Source organism: Agelaius phoeniceus, chromosome 2 (genome assembly GCF_051311805.1).
Source record: "Agelaius phoeniceus isolate bAgePho1 chromosome 2, bAgePho1.hap1, whole genome shotgun sequence".
In the NCBI taxonomy this organism is placed as follows: Eukaryota; Metazoa; Chordata; class Aves; order Passeriformes; family Icteridae; genus Agelaius; species Agelaius phoeniceus.
In genome coordinates, this window is record NC_135266.1 from 109,415,156 (window position 1) to 109,434,653 (window position 19,498).

The 19,498-nt window shown below is 36.0% G+C and overlaps 1 protein-coding gene across 6 annotated transcripts in view; it reads right to left on the reverse strand.

Annotated features, from left to right (window-relative positions):
• ROBO1 (roundabout guidance receptor 1) overlaps positions 1–19,498 on the reverse strand; it is a 687,829-nt gene that overhangs the window by 502,515 nt on the left and 165,816 nt on the right. The window lies entirely within an intron of this gene.

Consider the following 19,498-nt stretch of genomic DNA (forward strand, 5'->3'; position numbering starts at 1 on the left):
CCAAATTCTCCTTTCTAGTAACAGGATTAAACATAGCTAATTATGATATAGAAAAGATAAATTTCTGAGAGGCAGAGCTATATAGCAAAATTTTTTACATATAGGATGGATATATATGTATAACACAAAAAATAAGTAATAATAATAAAAAAAATTAAAAGAACATCAACTTTGTTAAGGGCAGATGAGAGTGATTTTCTTTCTCATTAGAATGGAGTGATGATTATCACCTTTCAGAATTATCAGTATAAATCCCTGCTTATTCAAATGATTACAGCTGTAATGCTTTAAATGGTTTTCAGTGACTTCAGGTGTTGCTTCCCACAGACTTTTTTTCCTCTAATTATTAAGTCTAGTCTATTCCTCTTCCTTTTTTCTTTGTCCCAATTTTTATGTTTTCCATGTTATCTAAGTTAACACATTCACTTCTTACATGGGGACCAGTTGTCTGATCCATTTCACAGATCTCTGCTCTGTTGACAGCTACTCTAGGTGCATTCAGAGCTATTTTAAAGATGAAAGCTGCTAACATGACTTTCTCAAATATGTCATCTAAGACAATAGTTTAAAACTTTAAAGAGCCTGTAAAAACCTCCATAAAAAAGAACAAAACAAAACAACTGAAAACCACTTAAAAATAAAAAATTATTCAGATTTGAAAAATATTAGCAGTCACAGAAATGCTGATAGCTTTTCAGATAAAAGACTAATTTTGAATATAAAAACTATACTGCTAACAAAAATTAGCATACAATCAAAGTATATTTGGCTGTGATATGATATAAAATGGAAGGTTTTTGCAAAGAGTAATAATGACCCTCTGAAAATTACTGGGCTTGCATGTAGTGCATTTTTACAGTAGTGAATAAGGAGTCTGTAAAAAATGAAGCCTGCAAAGTCTGCAGTGTGACTGCAAAGTCTGCAGTGTGACAGCCTGCCCATGCCTCCCAAAGTAGGAACTCCTGTCTTTTCAAGGTGAAGGCTTGACATTAGCAAAAATAAAGACCAAAAGTGCCACGAAGGAGGTGAGTGAGTGCAAAGTGTGAGTGGCAGTCCTTGGGAAGGCTGTGCTCCAGCCTGACACATTGGCAGGGCATGGAGGCTCATACTGGGAAATAACTGCCTGAATATGATTTTCTGTGGGGCCCTTGAAGTAGGTGAGAGCATTCCTGGCTGACTCCTACTCCTCCTTTCTTTCTGTCCACTGTGGATTGCTGCAGTTTGGCTCAAAATGCCTAACACAAGCCCAGGGGGCTGGCTCAAAAGTTTGGGGTTTTTTTTCAGATTTTATATACACTCAATGTTCATTGCATAAATTAATCTCAGCCTTGCTGTACCAAGACACCTTCAACATTCCCATTGGTTTTGGAGAGAACCATGGCCTCTAAAAGTGGATTTTCCTCCCCACCATATTCCAAGACCTATCATTAGCTTTTGCTATGCAGTGGGACTTCATGAATTTGAGTTTTAAAAGAAAGACTCAGTCAAAGAGAAGCCACAGTCAACTCTAATGTAAACAAGCTCCACAGAAATTAAAAGCATTTGGGCAAACCTCAGGGCAGATTTCAATCCCACATCACTATGACATCTGGAAAGAAGGAAAGAAAACCCTGTAAGAACAGCACAGAGCTCTTCCCTTTGCTCATCACTGTTTTTATTCCCTTATCTTTTTCCTCATTTTCTTCTTCTCTCCTTCCTCTACATTTCCTCGCACAGCTCACACTTCACTAGACAGCTAGAGCAAATCGCATGGCAGAATTTCATATATGCTATTTCAGTTTGTCTAAATAAGTTATTCCTTTAACATGAAGTTCATTGATTCATCAGACTACACAACTGGAGGATTTACAGAAAGATTTGTCCTCAATTGAATTAACAAATTCTCCTTATTTAAATCCTCTTCACTCTATTTTTGCAGGGATTGTTCAACGATTTATTCTCTTCCTCTCTTTGGAGCAGTTCATGTCTTTTTCTTGGAATGTAGTACCTCCTTATATGTAAATATGTAGAATATATACTAGGAATTTTTTTACTAATTGTTTATAGCAAGGAAATAGATGGAGAGCAAAAAGAAACAAATACCTAACTTACTGTTATGTAATGTGATAGCTTCTCCTCTAACTAGCTGCTCCACTCTGTGGCAGAAATTGCAAGGCCACCTGTGGATCCACTCCCAGTTATCTGTAATTTGGCCTATCAGCCCTAGCACTACATGACATAATTCTCTGCTCACAACATATGTTGGCAGTTTTACTCTGTGAGGTCCATTTACTGGATCTAAAGCACACAGCAAAACTGGGCTGTGTGTGCACAGAAATCCCCAGAGTAACCTGATATTTGTAACCCATAATGGTGCTTGATTTGGTTTCAATTAGATCTATTTGAATTCATGATTCTGAGATTTTATGGAACATTTTATATAGCACCATGCTCACTGTGCTCATTATGCAATGCAAGGCGATGTAGAACAGAAATTAGGAACTGTAACTTGCTGTGTCACAGGTTAGAAAATGGCACAAGAGAGGACCCCAAACAAACAAAACACCCAGCTGAAGTAGGAAGAGGGAACTCAGTATTTCTGGAGTTATAACAGGAGTTATAACCAAAATACTTAACCGAGCAATGAAACAATCTGATAAATTTGCAGCTGCTGGGAGATGTCAGAACTTAATTTTGTGACTAACTCCAACCCATCATATTGAATTTTAAAAGTTAACCTCAAAGAAAGTTTGGAAAAAAAAATAGGGTTTGAAAACTGATTTAAAACCACTTCTATGTTGTGTTTAATTTAAACTGTAGATGTCACCGTATCAACTGTTGCTAAAGCCAATACTAATAATTATAAATGGCACCAATATAGCCAGATTAATTTTAAACAACAGTTTTTTAACAGGAAGAAATACCAATTTTCATTTGTATTGGCTTTAAATAATTAAGCAAATCTAAGAATATTTGGGTCCAAAGTATGCATCCAGTTTAAATGAGGGCTATGAGAAGTGACTGTAGACATTATGAAGATTATTACTCAAAAATCAACATTTTTTCAGCCTGCAATACAGAAATATGAATGGCTTGGGGCATATTTTCTAAATCTTTTGTTATCAAATACTGCGTTGGTTCTGGTACTTCAAATTCCAAAGGTAAGGATTCAGCAGACCTATAAATACTCCTTTGGTGTACAGGAATATTTTTTAGTTCTACAACACAGAAGAATTGATTGGTTAGTATTTGCAGAAGGCCTCTGGATAAAATGTGTGCTAGGATAGAAGCATGTGCTTTTGTACTTGAAACACTCTACCACAGATGAATTAGATATTTGGCCTTGTATTAACTTGAGAAGTTCTGCATCAGCATTTTACAATTGTAGCACATATTTCATTTTCATTGGCAAACCACAACTCATTACAAGTCTAATTTATACATAGCCAAGCGGTATGGCTTGTCAAATAGGAACATATGAACTTGGAAATAGCCAACGTTTTCCAGTAATTTCAGAATTTTTCAGCCTTCTTGAAAGGGAGAGTTAACAGCCTTAGATTTTCTAGAGTACATCTGAATAGTTTCAGGAGCCAAATCTTTTATTCTGTGTTTCAGTGCCAGCATAAGGTTCCTTCAAAACCATCCTCCCAGTTTATATCCTTGAAATAGTACTCCATGCAAAACTTCTGCTTCTGGCAGCAGAACATCCTTATTTTCTTTTATTCTTTGAATCTTGAGAATATCTCCAACTCCTCATAAAAGAAGATCATGGGAACATGCTATTCTGTCAAGCACAAAGATGAGAACCGTAGACAGGAAAATCATTAGGCAGAACTTGAAAATCAAGGGTAAGAAGGATTAATGAAGAAACGAAGAAAGTTGTGATGCTCTAAATCAAAATGAAAATCAAAAGGGGAAAAAAATCAGCATAAAAAAGAAGACTAATTTTTGGTCAGATTTTTGTCAGGAATTTTTCTCAAGCTGTGAAGGTGATAAACTACTCCAAATGGTCCTTGACAAAAAAAAGCCCTACAGCACACAAACAAAAGAAAAACCAACAAACAAACAAAACCCCCAACATCAACAACATACAAAACAAACCGCAAACAAAAACCAAAACAAAAAAGTCCAACAACAATAAAATAAGAAAATATGAGTTTTGAGAGCAAAGAAGCCTAAAATATAGTGATCAGTTGCAGTGTGGTCACCACTCCCACCTCAGCAATCCTTTTTATCTACAGAAGTTAAAAACCTTAAAGCAGCAACAGTATTCTTGTGTCTTTACAATTGAAATACCTGAATTATCTGCTCAAAACCTTCCTATTTTAGTGCACTTAGTTTGCCTGAAATCCACAGGCAAAAATTTATTATTTAGTACTCTTTATACCGGAATTCCTTTAAATAAAATTCTGCTAGACATTTTATACCAAAATTTATTTCTGAAACAATCTGCATGGCTATAGCAACCTATAATTAAACCAAATATAAAATAGAAATAATTTACAAGAATCTATATAATGGTTGTAGCTTTGTTTACCAAGATGTTTCTAAAAGCAATATTATTCACTGAAACCATACCATAACTGCTTTGTCCTGGCTCTTGGCAGATTAAGCAGAATGCACAGGTATGTGCAAATGTGTACTCCACAAACTAGACAGGAGCAAGACTGCATTTAATATGTTACATCCTTTAAAATATTTCTACTGTGTGTTGCACAAAATGTCAGTCCAAAAGTTTCAGTGGAAGTCTAATAAAGTTTTTCATCACTCAGACTATGACCTCAGTGTACATTTTGTTCTGAGAAATGTGCACATAGTTTGCTTGTTCATTTTTTTTTAAAGTGAATCCAATACATTGAATCAATTTTTATTCCTGTTTTCCCAATATTAACTTTACTATGGGATAGAATAATTACCAGTTAGGAATGATAAAACTGCAAAGCTTGAACGTATCAGTATTCTCATTAGAATTAGGTTCTAATTCTCAATAGGTATTGAGCAAGATATGTTGCTGCAGCTAGCAGCAATTAATAGTAGTTTAGGCTCCAGTTCTAATTTTATTAGAATGCCATATATGCTGAATAATGTCACACTGGACTGTTCATTTTTGCTCCAGCCACAGAGTGCAGCTTGGGCCATCCCCCTCCTGGAGAACAGGAACACAGCAACAAGTCTCCCATTAGCCATGGGGGCTGCTCCCAGCCCCACAAACACAAAACCAAAACCAGATGTCAGAGATCTGCAGCTGGGATTGGAAGATATCTTGTGGCTCTCAGGCACAAAATAAAACTCTAATGAATTTTTTTTAGAACGAGGACATAGGACATAAATATCACAAAACGCTCACATGGAATATTGTAAGTTGTTTCTACCTCATGCAATGCCAAAACCAATCCAAGCATCTTAAAAATGGATACTATACCAATTTGTTTTTCTCACTCTCCCTCATTATCTCTAAGTATATGAAAATTGAAAGTTATACAGTACTAAAAGCTGGACTTCCAAGATAATTATTCAAAATAAGATACTTCAAACTTATACTATGGAACCAGGTTCAAGATAGGTTTCTGTCAAATGAAATTCTCTTTGGCTTCAACTAATCTTCTCTTGCTTAAAACCTGTTACACAAACATTTTGAAAGCAGAGGCTCTACAATAAAGATGCTGCTAAGCTGAGAAGCTCCAGACATGTGAACTAATGATGTAGCTGACAGTGTCAAAAATATCCTTAAAGAATACTTCACCCTTAGAGATGACTTAGCCTCGTGGACCTCAATGGAAGTTTTCCATTGTCTTGTATAGAATTTAGTCAAAAGTTTGACAAGAGAAAGTGACAGCTTCTCAAAAAGTCCTTTAAATAAGATGACTGGGGAAGAAGAAAAGCACTGCTTTGCTCAGAAATTATAAATTCTAGAAAATATACAAGCAATTAAAATCCCAACTCATGCTGAAGCATTAATAAAAAATCCTAAAATATAGTGTGTTTTTCCCCAAGGAAAAAGACCATAAACCTGCTTTGGCAAAATTTAGTTATGTACAAAAATAAGAATTTTTTTATGTTTTGGATTGTTGCAGCATTCTTTTCGGGGTTAATGTAATTTCTCAAATTTCTCAAATGACTTTGAGCAGTTAATGTAATATCTACCCATTTTAGAAAGATTAAAAAAAGAGTCACAAGCAGTTAAAGCTTGTGTGACGAAATTTATAACTTAATGTTACAAAATAAAATACTTGCTAGAGTTAATTCATTTTCTGTATTCTATAAGAATCCTAGACAACTGCAAAATTATAAAAAGGATTATGAAAGGTGCTGAAGTAGTTTTCTCTTGCTTTAGGTTGGACAGTCCTATAATGCTTTTTTCTCATTAGTGTGCATGCTAAGGAAAGAAGATGCAGTCTTCTGAATATAATTATATGGCATGTCTCTCCAGCTCATCCTTCTGAAATCTTTTACATGTTCCACCTACAACTGCAGACAACTTAATATTGAAGTAATTTACAACAATGCATCTGATATCTTTGTTTACCGAGAAAATTTTCAATGCGGTATTATTCATTTAAATTTCAATCTGATTTGCTATTTTTTTATAAATTAATTATTTCAACAGAAACCTCATCCATGGTTCTTGTTACTGATATCCTCCTCCTCCAACTAATTTAATCCAGGAAATTGTGTTACAGTCCTCCTTGTTCTTAAAGCAACTCCTAATTCTTATTTAGTGAGGTTTGCAATGAACAATATACTAATAAAACACATTCTTATTTTAATCATATTAAATACTGACTTTGATGTTTAGGTTCTTCTTCATTAAGAGTTTTAAAATTTAATCTTTATCCATGAAGATACTTAGACTTAAGGGGACTAATTCTTACAGCAAAACTTGCAGATACACAAAAAAAAAAAATTGTTAATTTGTTTTATTTATGTATGTTCTGTACCCAATAATTAAAAATATCTCTCCAGAAACAAGGTGAAGGATAAGCCACATACATGTGCCACAGACAGTCCTCAGTGGATTAGAAGTAGAAACTTCATATGAATTGATACCGTCAGTCCTGAAAAAAAATCTCAGACCTCAAAAAGTGCCCTCTGTACAACAGTTTAATGTACAGATAATGAAATAAAAGTCTTGAAAATAACCCGTAAATATAATTACCTTGCAGAAGGAGATTTCTGTTTTCAACATAACTTACAGAATGCAGAAGATAAATTGGTAAAGATAACATTCAACTGATAAATCACAATTGATAAAAGAGAGATGATCTCTCTTAAATTACAACTTACAATAAATTCAGGCAAGACAAATGAGGTTTTGAATTGATACATCACAGAAGTCAGGGATGTCAAAACTGTATTTTCTAAGAGTTCATTATGAAATGTAAGTAGCACTGAAATAAATCTTTGTGGTCTTCAGAAATTACATTACAACACATAGCTCAGGGATGTAGTGCACTGGTTCATATCTGTCCACGGAAAGCAGAAGTGACTTTTTGGAGTCATTAGTCAGCCTTGGACAAGAAAAGGCCCAAGAATTGTATTTGTGAGTGAAGATATGTTACTGCAGGGAAGCTTATCTGTTTATTTCCCATCAGCTTCATCCATCTCTTCTGGCTGATGCCTGGACTGAAAATGCATCAGCTCCCAGATGTCACACCCAGTGCCCAGTGTTTCAGTGTGAAAGGGTGCTGCACACAGGTCATGGCAGCTGCATGAGGACAGCAAGGTGAGAGGAGGAACTTTGATTGTCATAAGATATATGACTGCCGTATGATTGTCATGTCTTTCGTTTCTAAGTCAACACGGGGGAAACTCCACAGCTCACTTCTGTCCCTCAGCTTCAGTCAGTCACTTCCATCAGCCAAGTTCTGACCTCTGCTCATCCTACCATCCCCTTGGTCATACACACACTGGAGGATCAGGAATGACACTCCCTTCACATCTTTGAAGGTGTTCTCCTTCCTCCAGGCTGGTTACATCGAGCCTGGGAGGAGATCAGCACCAGATACCCCCACTTAAACATTCATAAACCACTTGCACAGGCTATGGGCTGCCAGAGCAAATGAATACAGATAAAAGTTTATGACCAAAAGATTCTGAGTCTCTGCATTTAGCCATGCTGCACAAAAAGCCTTTGACCTTGAAAATGTTTGAGTGCCATGGACACCTTCCCTCTCCCTAGAGTAGAGTAGGATTAAGTACTTAGTAATTAAGAGCCCAAGATTTTGCCAGAGTTACGCAGTTACAGGTACATGCCACACCAGGCAAATTCTGAAAGATTCTGCCATGATAAATAGGAATAAACTGAAAATTTTTTAATGTCCATGTCCACATGTTTTTAAGTTGTGACTGTATAATGCCACAGCAAATAGAAACCCAAACTCAATATTATATTCACTCAGAGAGAAAAAAATGCAGTTTTGAGCCAGCAAAACTGTGACATATGAAACAGATAGCTACTGCCTGTCAGTATAATCTGCAAGGAATACAGTTTTTAAGCCCCATACTTCTGGGTATGTAGGAAAAAGAAGCCATTACAGCAGTGAGAAGGGAAAATATTCTTCTTTAAGGTCAGAGGGACAACTCCTACTTGTTGGCAAATGGACTCCTTAAAGCATGATGTGATCAAAGGGACACTCCAGAACAAAGCCAAGGCACAATTGCCTGGTTTTCTAAAGTCACATACATTTAAGTGAATGAGAGATTAAAAGAACACAATATTAGGCAGCACATGACCTCCAAATTTTGTACATGTACAATACCTTGCTAAGAATATTAAAATATTACTGTTGCTCTTGTGATGTGTGCTACTAGAAGGGTAAAACCTGATTACAAAGACGACCCTGCCCATGCAGAGTCTTGTGCACATTGCACATGATGTATTAAAAATGGAATTCTGCAATAGCTGACAGGACAGGGAAATGAGGACTGGGGATAAAAAAAAGAGAAGGAATCAGGGAAATGCAGACCCCCAAGCACAAAGCAACAATTTATTCAACCTGCCTGCTAGCTGTCGGGTACTTCAAGCTCACTAGAATATGTTCCAGTACTGATAAAAAAAATGTGTCACAGGGAGGTGGAGGAAAAATAGAAAAGGGTGTTGAAATTTGTGGTCAGAATTCATAATCCATATTCAGAAATGCCTAGTAAATGAAAAAAAGGAACAAGCAGAAGTAAATAGATTTTACCTGAGCTTCAGCTAGGATTCTGTTACTATTATTGGGATGATTTGAGAGACTGGTAGAGATGCACCTTCATTTAACGTTTGCATGCCATCTCCTCTTTTTGCTTTATAAATTCCTTGCATTCACAAAATAGTTTTTGGTGTTTAGTGTCCAAATTTCAGCTGTATCTTCAAGCATTTACTGGTTTTGCTTGGTATTGTTTCTGTGCCCTGGCTAAGCATGTAAAAAATTACTAAAAAAAAAATGTAAATGCCAAAATAATCTACAGTTTTGCATCAATCTGTGCAATGCATGTTCACACAAACACATGACATTTCCACTTTTTGAAACAATATTTCGGTCGGGAGAAATATCTAGAGGAGCTCTAGGAAGAATACAGATATGAATACAACTTCTATCTATTTATAGCTTCATGCTTGTCATTTATTAATACACACAAATCTACAGTGTCTTTTTCTCTAGTTATCTTACTTTCATTCCCCAGTTTATCATCCAAACATCTGCCTATAGCTAGGAAACACCTAAAGGTGTTTCCTTGTATTGTAAGCCAACAAAATTATGGCATAAGGAATTGTTGGCAGTTTGGTGTTTTTTCCCTCCTAGTGACAGGTAATACCTTGCAACAGATGCTATTCATTTCTTCTGGGTGAACTTGGTTCTTACTGGGCTTGCAAGGGGATAGATTGATGAATAGTGTAAAAGAAAATGAGTTTAGAAAAGTAATATTTTAGAAAAACAGAAATGGAGCTGGGCTGTGAAAATTGTGGTGGAGAGAAAAGTGTTTGTGGTTAATGAAGAAAATAATTGGAAAGGGTCGGTTTTACAGCCTGCCTTGGCTGTTCCTATTAGAAGATCCAATCTCCCATATCCACAGGATGGCAACTTAAAAGGGATCTTGGAGGCTGACAAAGCCCTCTGTGTTACACCATAATGCTACTTTCACAAAGAATTTATGAGGACATGGCAGTGAAAACCTGGAGTCCTTCCCTCCCTCTGACAGACAGCAGGAAGATTGGAAAGACAAAAAGATGCAGCATCACACACATAAATAACCCACGTGCACAAAGCTGAGTTACAGTGTCTAACACAACACTCCTGCAAACACACTTGAACACAACAGTGTGTTTGAACAAAACTGCTAAACTCTGGTAGAGCATCTGAATTAGGATTTTCAGAGGCACTCAGTGTAAATTTAATTGGTTTGCCAAAAGCAGCATGGATTTTTGGTGCTGCTTCAACAGCAAACAGAGTTGAATCATGTTTTCCTTTTGAATACAGCTCTACTAATTGTTTGTCTTTGACAAACTGCACGACTTTTCTGCTACATAAAATTAGCTACACAAATACTCATGGCTTTGATATCTGAGTATAGCATTGCCATAAATCCCATGTTAGATGGGATGCCACACTGAAATCAAGGTAAACTTAAACCCCTGCAGCTTTCTGGGACCTTTTGCTTTCAGTGGATTGCTACCTGGAGGTGTTACATTAGTGCTTTTGGCAGGACCATGGAATAAACTATTAGAATTCAATGTGTTTGGTTTAATTAGAAAAGCCTCAAATAATTTAAAAGTATGCTTAAATGTGAACATGCCTTTGTGTGGTAAATACCTGAAGCTGTTTTACCATGATTAGAAGGACTCTTCTGGTTTGCATTCATTTGGTAGAAGTGCAGATTAGAAATGAATGTGACAGCCCCCTGACTACGCCCTTACCTCTGTACCTTCTAAGGATGTGGGAGAAGAGGCAGCTGGCACTCAGAAAGAGCAGAGCTAACATTTAGCACTAGCATGGGTATGGTTTCCTTCTGTGCTGTTTGGTTTGCTCTTGTAATTGTGGATTCCAAATTCTGTTGGTAATCCAGAATTTGGGATGGGCGTTCTCCCTATGACTTCCACTACAACATTGAACTGACTCTACAAACACAGAATGACTGAAGTTAAAGCACATCATAGAGGATTTCTTCAACAATGAAGAACATTTCCCATTAGAAAATTCACTTTTCATTTTTTGGGTCACATTTGGTTGTATCATTAGAGGATAAATGTCACTCACATGTACTAAATTTTGAGATGTTAAAGGCACGTCAATAGATTTGATTTCTCCCCTTACTGTACCTGCTAGCATATTATCAGAAAATACTTTTTGCTTTAAAGTGTTATACCTTCAGCAAAATAAATGTGTTGAAGTACTAATCCTAGATTTAATAATAATTTTCTTGAAGCAGGTACTGTGTAATATTTCACATCAATCTTTTTTATTCTTCCAGGAAATTTACAGAGCTAATTGTAGATTCAATGACCTAGGGGCTTTGCCTTTTCTTTTGCAATCTTTATGAATCTAATCTGTCAAAAAAATTAAGGTAAAAATTCAAAGATGAAAAGGAAAGCATGCCTGCCAAAATACCTCACTAAATAGAAATAATTTTGAAAGGTGGTTATTAAATACAATTGGTTCTGCATTTCACATCAATGAAATATACTTGAACATTTCAAATCCTTTCTCACCATTTTTCCTCATCACAACTTCCTACATTATCACAGCTTGGGAATCCCAATGCATTATTTTTGGAAGTGCACACATCATCATAAAAAGAGACTATTCAATTTATATCATCACTGCTATGCCCTATCATTGTTCCCTCTACTGAATAAAAAGTTCTGTCAGTGTGATGGCCTGGAATCTGAACAGTGCAATTAACCTTTCTCAAGCTTATTCTCATTTAAGTGAGATAATGGAATTTGATTTTTCTTTTCAGAGATTTCTGAGTTTTAAAAATTATTTTACAGTATGCAGAAGCCAAGCTCTTTCTATGCTTCTTATGAAACAATTCTACATTTTTTTCTATTATGCATTTGCTTGCCATTCAAAAGAAATGTAACTGATTATAATTATTCCACAAAAAAATAGCTCTAAACAACAAGGCCTCCTGAATAAAGAAAAATACATTTCAGATTTTGTGTGCTAGTTTGTTTTCTGGTATCCTCATGATGACTTCAAAATGCATTCTCATGAAGATTTTAAGCATTCCTCTGAAAGCTTACTCTATATAAGAGAGTTGAAAATGCTTCTCTAAAATAAGAATTAAATAAGGGTTTAAAACTCCAGTGTTGTTAAAATGGGCTAGGAGCTGATGGGAATTTCAGCTCAAAACAGAAGTGGAAGAGGTGGAAGTGTTGATTAACATGCACACATCTTTTCCTGGTCACAAAAAAAGAGAACAAGTCCACTTGTGACAGCTCCTGCTTAAAATGGCTAAGTGACTTTTCAAAGTCACACAGGGATGACTTTGCCTTCTGATTTCCATTCCCTTGCTCCATTAGATCTCCACAGTGCTCCACACTCATCCTGACAGGAGGATGTGCATGAGCTCATTGTGACTGACAGTTTGCTCTACTGTCATCACTACACAAGGAATATTAAAAAAGGAACTGCAGTCTTTAAAGCGGGTGGCAGAAAACCTTAAAATACTATTTCCCAACATTATAAATACATCATAATGTCAGTCAAAGGCACAATTTTATCCCTTGGAAACATGTGGTTTCACATTTAGCTTTCTATTTTTTGTCCTGGTGGGAAGACAAAATAAATAATGTCTCTCAACATAACAGACCTCCTTGAAAATATTTGCCCAGGTGAAAAGTTGCCTAGTTCTAATTTTTAAAGTTTGGGTACTCTCACTGGGATGAGTTTCATAGCAGAAAATTTTATCTAGTAATTTGTCCAAATGAATGCTTAAATTGGACTATACTGGTCAGAGCATTTTCTTTATGCTGGTCAGCCTGACTCAGATTCAACAGGAAACCCCCCGTGCTGCATTGTAGGAGAGATTTTATCTGTGGAGTGTTATCCCATTCCTGGTGTAAAAGAACTAAAATATCACAAAATAGCTGCAGAGGTTGCATGGTGAGTATGGGAGGTCCTCCTGGTACAGGAAGTGTGCAAAGAGGCTGATCCTCTACAGCCTCTGAAGTTTGCACAGTCAAAGAAAATATCCAGGGAACTAGAACAGCCAGCTCAGGGGCAGAAACAGGGAATCTTCCCCCAGGAACTGAGCAGGATACTGGAGTGGTATCTTCTGCCTCTGGCTAAAGATCCAGCAATGCTCACCTGAGCATCACTGCAGATTTCTCTTGGCACAGCTGTTCTGGATCACCAAGCTATAAATGAGCATTTCCCAGAGGCCAGGCTGGGCACTGAGCTCTCTTTACTCCTTTGGAAAGTGGGATCACTTAATAAGGCAAGGAGTACCAGGAGGAGCTGTAGGGCACATAAGGGGTCTAAGAGTGGGAATGAAATGGGAGAGCATTAAATGGATCCTTAAGAAATTAACACATTTACTGCTGAGAGGTACTGCTGGGATCCACCATTTGTGGAATTTATCTTTTTTCCAGGACTAATGTGAATTATGACATTTTTTAATTCTTTCTTACCAAAGATCTGACAGTGTTAAGTTCAGAAAAGAGCACTAGCACAAGAGGAGAAATGTGAACCAATTTAATATATCTTTGTGCATAGTTAAAATTAAGGTACATAATTGAACTGATTTTTCATTGCCTTACAAAGTGGTAGATTTTGTTTTTCAAGATCTGAAATTTATCTTATTACTTGTCTCTTAGTTGCATGTTTCCTTTCCTTTGCATTCCAGAACTGATCAATTAAATACTGCTGATGGTCCACCTGACTGCATGCATAGGAAAATAGAAAATGCATTATTTGATTTTTCTTTGCTCAAATAAGTAGAGGCAAAGGCATGCTTAACATGCTCATTGTATGGTTTGAGAGTTGAGGTAGAGTTGAGAAAACATCATGTTTTTCAGCTTCCTACACAATTTAATTAATCCTTCGCACTACTATGAGTAAATAATGCATAGGATTTTGGTGATAATTTATCATCAATTATTGTTCCTCATTGTAATGTTAAATAATATCAACCTTATTCAGCCTGTGAAATGAGTCTCATTGATTCCTATGTCTTTGTAATTGAAAGGGACAGTCCCATCAGTTTCATTAGAGGTTATTTGTCCTTTAACACATCAAACAAGATTTAGAGCTTAAATATTGGGGGGGGGGGGGGCAGGGTGGAATCCATTCCAAAACACAAATAAACTGAAAGGTAAAATTTATAAGGTCAGTGAAATACTAATATTAGGTTCAGCTGCCCAAGCATCCCAGAGACAGATAACATATTAGCAGCTGCTACACGATTTCCCTGTGAAAGTTGCAATAAAAGAAATAACTGTAACTTAAAATCAATGCTAATATAGAGAAGTATGACAATACACATTGCAGGCCAGTGTACATTCCTGAAAAATGTACTTTCATAACTGCAGGATAAGTGGCTTTGCCAGTCACACTCGTGTCATGCTCTGATTTAGGACCCAGAGAATACTGGGACAGCAGAAGCATCACTATTCAATCATATAATTTTTGGTTTAGAGAGAGAGAGAGAATGTTCTTCTTAAGGAAGCAATCCAAGCCACAGATAAAAATCAGTCCTCCTTAAATAAGTACTGGAATTGCCAAAGCAGCTTAGAAATATGAGGCAACACATTTACTGGTCAGGAGAGTTAACTGTTTTTATGCTGGAAAGGCATGAAAACAATGTAATAACATCAGGACTTATGCAGATGAAAAAGAGCTGTAGTAGATTATAAATATTTAAGCAATTATTTATTTTATATTCAGAAGCTTGGCCCATTATTACCTATTGTTTCTAGAATATTTTAATGGTGCTCTTTAACAACACAATGCACTATCTTGACCAGAAATGGCAAAGAAGTGTCTTGCAGAAACCAATCACCAGTGTGTTCATTGAGTTCAATATTATTATTCATGCATGGAAGAGCTACTTGTAAAAAGCTGTTATGGATCACAATTGATTCCCCTCTCATTAGAGAGTTTCCAGAATGAGCCTTTGCCTTTTAGGTGTTATGCATTTCCCTGCTGAGGGAGCCCAGTTTTCTTTCTCCACTTTTTGGAGAGAAAAGAAAGTGAGGCAGAGCTGAATCTGTAACATCATGTTAACTTGGAATTCCAATCTCTCCTGCTGCCCAAATCCCCACATTATCTTCACCCTTCATATGTTGATTCACTTCTGCCTCTCTTGGCAAGAAAATACATTTACAGGGTAAGGACCAGCTCCACCTGAGCTTTGCTTTTAGGGGGAGGATGAGATGAAATGGTTCAAGCTCAGTTATCTCAAGGATTGTAGATCTATATTACCTTCCATTTGAGAAAGATAAGAAAATAATGGTAAAAACCATTTAGCAATTAGCATGTCACAACCAAAAAGATTAAAAATTAATCTGGTTAATGAAACATGCAAGTAAAAGAGATTGCTTAATATTTTCTAACACATTTGTCCTGCTTGCCATCTGAAAGTAGGTTTTAGTTAGTGCACCAAGAATGCATCACCTTAGCAAGGTCTTCATAATTAACTAGAACTCTACTTCTCATGTAGTGTGCTCCGTGTTAAATTTCTTTCTTGGAAGACCAATGTGCAGTTAACATTTGAATTACCTAAGGCTTAGCTTGGAAACTCTGTATCTGAATACCATTTTTATCTTGCATGTGTTTTTCCTCCATAAACATTTCAAACATATATTTCTGTAAATATTGGTTCTCCTTTCCTTAAATATCCTTAAAGGATGGATTTTTTTGTTTTTATTTTTTACACAAAATGGCAGTGAGGAAGTTTTCTAGACTATTTAATAAATACAATGAATATCTAAGAGTTAATTTCTTATTTCTGGAGCAACAACTCAGCTTCATTCAATGCCTCAAGCCAAATTAACAATAGCTAATGAGCCTCAGCATACAAATACATGTTTACTTCTACAGCTTTTTCTGAAATAATGAAGTTATTCTCTATTTCATATTCTAGGTTCTTTCACCAACATTTTAATAGAATATAAATAGCACATCTTTCAAAATAAGGGATCAACAGGAAGGAAATAGCACAGACAAAATTTTTCCCAGACCTTGAATTTTGGAGGAAAAAGGGGAAGCAATGTTCTCTCCTACACAGACATCTACACAGCAGTGTTTCAGATTTTCCCACCTTCTGTGCAATCCCGAATCAAGAGCTTTATGGGATGGTCAATAATGGTCTTAGGCTACTTGAGGGAGAATTTCAAATGGAGACTTTGGAAACCTGAGTGATCCCTGGCACCAGGACAGATTTTCCCCCTGCTCTGTAATGTCTCCAGCATGACCCTGATGCAGAGTCATCAGCTGCTTGAGCTGCCCCTCTGGCCAGGGAGCAGAAAGGAAATCTCAGGTAAAGGTCTTCAGGGTTTTACACAAAGCAACTGCTATAATTTCCATCTGGGAGTTTGAAAAAGAAAGGTGACTCCAAAATTCAGCACGTAACCTATAAATCAAACCAGAGACCCAGCAGTAACATGAAAAGAAAAGGAAAGGCAAGAAAAGATGGTGATTTAGGGCATTAAAAAAAAGGAGCTAATAAATAACAGCAGAACAGAGGATAAGAACAAAGAAAACAAGGTGAGGAGTGAGGTGACTAAAGGGAGTGCTGAATGAAAAGTATAAAAAAATTAGAGACTTTTACCTCCTCTCTCTCATTTTTGATAGCACAGAAAGATTTACAATGTTTTATCAAACTTTTCTAGTGGGAACTTTGTGACTTTGTAGTCTTTAAATATTTTTCTAAATACTACATCTAATTTTCATTGTGATGACCATGCTATGTTCAAGGCACTGTCTTCAAATTTGGGCTACAATACTCAGGCAATAGCTTGAATAATTATTTCAATATTTATTTAATTATTTTATGCATTAAGGAATGAGTCTTAAAAGATCTCCACAGTAAATGTAAGGGGCAAAACTGCCTTTATGTTTGGGATGTCCACTAATCTCATAATAAATATTCTGGTGTTTTGAGTGTCAAAGAATGGTGTGTATATTCCCTGGATCAAAAATAGATTTTTTTTTCCTCTGCTCAAGTTTCCTACCTTCAAAAAATATTGAGTCTATCCAAGAAATTCCCACACATCAAATGAAATAATGGATTTAAAATATACTAAATCTTTTTCATTAATTTTTTTTTGACAGCCTAGCTGGACAAGGTAGAATGATGCAAACTGTTGTGTATAAATGCATTTTTAGTGGGTGATAGAATTAGATAGCTTGCTAATAATTACTATCTTACATTATTGTGTAGCATTTTCCCTGTGTTCCTTGAGAACAGAAGCAAATGGAAAGTGATGGGTGTGTTGTACTTGGAATCTGAAGGAGACTTTATGTTTATGTTTGCTATTGTTCCTTTTAATGTCCCAGTAGGGTTTCTCTAGGTTATGTAGTCAGCATTCTGAATTTCATTAAGTCTGCTGGACCAGATTATGAAATATGAAACCATATAAGCAGAAATAAAAATTCCTTAACTCCTTTCTCGCCATTTCTTTTATTAAAAAAGAGCACATTGATGCCATCTCAGCATCTAGATATTATATCTGTAATATCTAGTAGTATTTTTGTATGTATTGAGTAATTTTTACTGTATTGCAAGGACAACTTGTATAACACAAAAGAAGATTTAAAAAAAAATATTCAGCTGTCTCCATCCTTAATCTGTAACAAAATTTGGAATATGGAATTTGAAGCACTCCCTCAGCTAAGGGATGATCCTCCCTATTTGAAAAGATAAGTAATTCCTCATTTTCATCTCTTTTTTTCTTTGAAAAGGGAGTGTGCATTTCAAATTCAGTAGGAATACAAAGGTCAGTATCACTGTGCTCAACCATTTGCTCTTATGTAAGAGAGAAACATAATAATCCTACCAAACTAAAAATAGAAAAGTTCTTGATTGACATAAATAAAATTTCAGATTAACAGAAAAAATAAAAAATTCAGGTTACCGAATTTAGTGGTTTTTGTGGCCCTTCAAAAGTTACTAACTTCCTAAATATTCTTTTAATTTTTCAGCAGTTTTTTATGGTCCACTGAATATTGTCCTTGTATATAGAAAAATAGGAATACCTTTTTATTCCATTCTCCTGGTAATGACACCATGAAAATATCAGATGGCATGCTCTTTTTCCTGTGAATCAAAACTAGTAGATTTTTCCTAAATTACAGGATTTTTAATTTTTTTATTATTATTTCTATGTGATTCTACTTAAACCTAAGTGAATCCCATCAAGAAGTAAGATTTTCACTTCTCATCAAAGGACACAGTGGTTTCAGGCCAATCACAGACTTCATCATGATATACTGGCATATTTATTAACCATGAATCCCATGGACCTCCATTAATATATAAAACCAGCTCATGATCTGCATGAAATTTCTACAAATATACTTTATTCAGCTTTGCAGAAATGGACCTGAGTGTCCTGGTAGACAAGCTAAACCAAGCCAGCAATTTGCTGAAAAGAAGGCCAATGGCATCCTGGGCTGCAAGAAGAGTGTTGGCAGCAGATAGAGCAAAGAGATCCTGCCCTTTGCCCAGAGGTGAAAAAGCACTGGCAAGGCCACACCAGCAGTGCTGGGTCCTATTCTGGACTGCCCAGTGTGAGACAGAGATGGATGTACTGGAGAGAGACCAGCCTGACTAATAACCAGCCTAGTGGAACAGCCATTCTTCATTTTTACATATATACAAGCAGAATATGTAAAAAAAGTGTTACTGAACTCCAGCATTTCCATGGCCTTCAGAACTTCCAATTCCTCAGGCTCTTTAAACTGCTAAGCAGTATCTCAAATACAGTGCATGTTCTTTGTAGTAAATACCTTATACAATCCCAAGGTTTATCTTCTTTAAATTAAGCTAGCCCTCAGAAGCTTAACGTTTAAATCAGGATTACTTCCCCCCCAAACCAACACAGGCTGCACTTGAATATTCCAAATCAATGCATGACTAACAGGATTTTTCCTGCCACAGACTGACTAAACTCAAATATAATCTTAGCTTCTGCTTCCTTTCTACTGATTACAGTCAAGGATGCAGCAACCTTTGCTGCTTGGGTGAACTCTTTCTGATATCTTAATGCAATTTACAGTACACCCTGGGATAATCCTGGTTCAATATTGCTGAAGTGGCTTTTTCATTGACCAGTGGTTTGAGAAAAGCTCAAGACATTATTAGTGAGCAATCATTAATTAAAACAGTATATTTTTAAAATAATTTTAGCCCATACAGCTGGAAAAATGGCTTTAAATATTTTATTCTGTGAATATTATTTTTTTTAATTTATTAAAGTAATTAATTTTATCCAGACTATTAATTTAGTTAGACCCCAGTACTTCATTCAAAGGAAATTCAGTCGAATATGAATGCACATTTTTGTACATGGAAGAACTGTATTTAATGATTT